Source organism: Gadus morhua, chromosome 11, assembly GCF_902167405.1.
Source record: "Gadus morhua chromosome 11, gadMor3.0, whole genome shotgun sequence".
NCBI lineage: Eukaryota > Metazoa > Chordata > Actinopteri > Gadiformes > Gadidae > Gadus > Gadus morhua.
This window is the reverse complement of record NC_044058.1, coordinates 24,290,460-24,292,959: the sequence shown is the minus strand read 5'-3', so window position 1 is coordinate 24,292,959 and position 2,500 is coordinate 24,290,460. Positions and strand designations below refer to the sequence as shown.

Below are 2,500 nucleotides of genomic sequence, written 5' to 3'. Positions count from 1 at the left end.
GGGCAGGTAGCACAAGGTTTTTTCTGAGCTTGTTTTGGTGTTTTATACCTGGAGACACCTCACCGGTCACTCGCTACACAGACACTGCCCAGAGAAACACCACGACTAGGCCAGGGCACACCGGAGATGTGTGTGATTGCTATCTTTGACATTTGTCTGAAACTTTGTTGATTGTAGAGTTTTATTGTTCTGTAGTATGGATATCTGTTAGTCACAAAATGCTGTTTACTTTTGGAAAGTAATAGATTTTACCTACGGACAAATCAATGTATCGTTTTCCAATGTTTCGTTCCACTCCTTCTCCTGAGAGTGGAGTCTGATCTGTATGAGAAGACGGCAGAAGATCTGGTCTGGTTATCAATGGGTTAATATCGGGTTAAGATCTGGTTAACCTCTGGTTTAAACCTCTCTTTGGCGCAGCTTTTGGATTCAAAGCCTGGGATCAGATAATATTGTAATAATATTGATGTCTCAATACCGTTCGGATTGTGTTGGCATTTGAAAGGTTTTTTTATAAAGACGTTTTATAAAGAACTGAACAGTAGTAAGCCATGGTCCAAGTTGGAGCACATGTCAGAGTTCAGGCTGGACCATGTTCAGCCCAGCTCAACCCTGGTCAGCGCAGCTCACACCTTTCAACCTTCTGATTAAGCACAACCAGCCTTGGTCTAAAGGCCTCAGTATACTTCAAACTGAGTTGAACTTGTTCGCACAGGCTGTCGAACTGATGTCCAACACTGGGATCTGGACAGGGTACAATATAGTCACCGCAACGCGTGGGTTGTTTGTCTGATGACACGAGTCACGGTGAGACCAGATGCAATCGTCACATCGTACTGTTGACCAGATGCAGGCAGCGGTGTATTTGGGGGCCTGGGAGGAATGTGTGTTCAGTGCGGCTTAGCAGCCAATGGGATCGCAGCTAAATGAAGCGCTTCGATTTTGCAAACCTGCCATTTAGTCCATGCGAACCTGCTCATTTCTTTTTAAGTATATCCGGGCCTTAAACGCGAGTCTGTTCCTCTTCATCTTTTTATAGACCCCTAAACTATGGTTTGGTCCCACAACTGACAATCTCTGTACATGTGTGTCAACTCTGACAGGGAAAACTTTGTCTCTTGTCAACACCTAAATGTAATGAATAAATACATATATACAATAATATAAATATATACATGTATACTGTGCAATACAGCAATTATATGAGGATCTCTCTTTCCCTCTCTTTCTCTCTCTCTCTCTCTCTCTCTCTCTCTCTCTCTCTCTCTCTCTCTCTCTCTCTCTCTCTCTCTCTCTCTCTCTGTTTTTTCTGGGGTTTCCCTGAAATATAAAGCAATGATACCTGACGGCGATATTGACAGAAAAGGTCAAACTTTATTAGACTTTGTTAAACTATATTTCATAAAGCACTTTACTACAGAATCACATAATCTGATAGTTTGGACCACATGGAGCTCAGGGTTGGAGATAGAAGCCACACCATCTCTGTTCCATAGCTCATTTGAACCCTAATCCCTTAAACCCATACCCCATCTCACCCTAACCCCATAACCCCTTCACCTAACTCCTTACCCCATTTCACCCTTAACCTCCAACCCCTAACCCTCAACCCTAATCCATATCTCACCTTAACCATAACCGTAACCCCCTTACCCATATCTAAACTTAACCATAACCCATACCCCCTAGGCCATAGATCAAATTAAACACAACCCTATCTCCTCTTAACATCCAACCCCCCAACCCATACTTAACCCTACCCTTGACCAACATGTATGACCTGTTAGTTAATATTGCACATGCATAAAGGTATAGCTGGATCTCAACATATTTGTATTCACTGTATCTTCAAACTTTAAATGTTATAATACTTCAAATTATATGTATGCAAATATATGGTTCAATAAAGCTGTTGATTTTTCACTGGAGAACAGTCCTGTTATGTTATAATTATTATGACTATTATTGTTGTTTGTATTATCTTATATTATTATAAGTGTGGATCAAAACTCCCTTTTTAACGTGCCACTTTTGTTTTATACTTTTTCTCCACGCTAACACAGACACAATGTGTGTGGGTTTGTGTGTGTGCGTGTGTGTGTGTGTGTGTGTGTGTGTGTGTGTGTGTGTGTGTGTGTGTGTGTGTGTGTGTGTGTGTGTGTGTGTGTGTGTGCGACTGTGAGACAGGGGAATCCCCTGTGATGTCACTGATCTCAGACAGCAGGAATGTACTGCGTCAGGACCCAGATTGTGGCTGCGCCGAATCAACACTCATAACCCTTTTTGACGAATAAGCAACACTGGCTGGCTGCACCACACAACACACACACACACACACACACACACACACACACACACACACACACACACACACACACACACACACACACACACACACACACACACACACACACAAAAACACGCAAGCACAAAAGCTATTCAACCCCACACAGTTACACAAACCCACGGACACAAGCAGAGAATTAAACACAAACACAAA

General features: G+C 42.5%; 2 protein-coding genes across 2 annotated transcripts in view; one reads left to right on the top strand and one right to left on the bottom strand.

Moving 5' to 3' along the window:
• The window catches only part of LOC115554475 (gamma-aminobutyric acid type B receptor subunit 1), an 18,607-nt gene extending 16,679 nt beyond the window's left edge, over positions 1-1,928 (top strand). Inside the window, 1 exon segment of the mRNA XM_075074217.1 lies at positions 1-1,928. This exon segment is cut by the window's left edge and continues 1,386 nt beyond it. The gene's annotated coding sequence lies outside the window, so the exon portion shown is untranslated.
• Positions 1,929-2,425: 497 nt separating this feature from the next.
• Positions 2,426-2,500, bottom strand: part of tnfb (tumor necrosis factor b (TNF superfamily, member 2)) — a 2,542-nt gene continuing 2,467 nt past the window's right edge. The window contains exon 3 of the mRNA XM_030369439.1: positions 2,426-2,500. This exon is cut by the window's right edge and continues 1,140 nt beyond it. The gene's annotated coding sequence lies outside the window, so the exon portion shown is untranslated.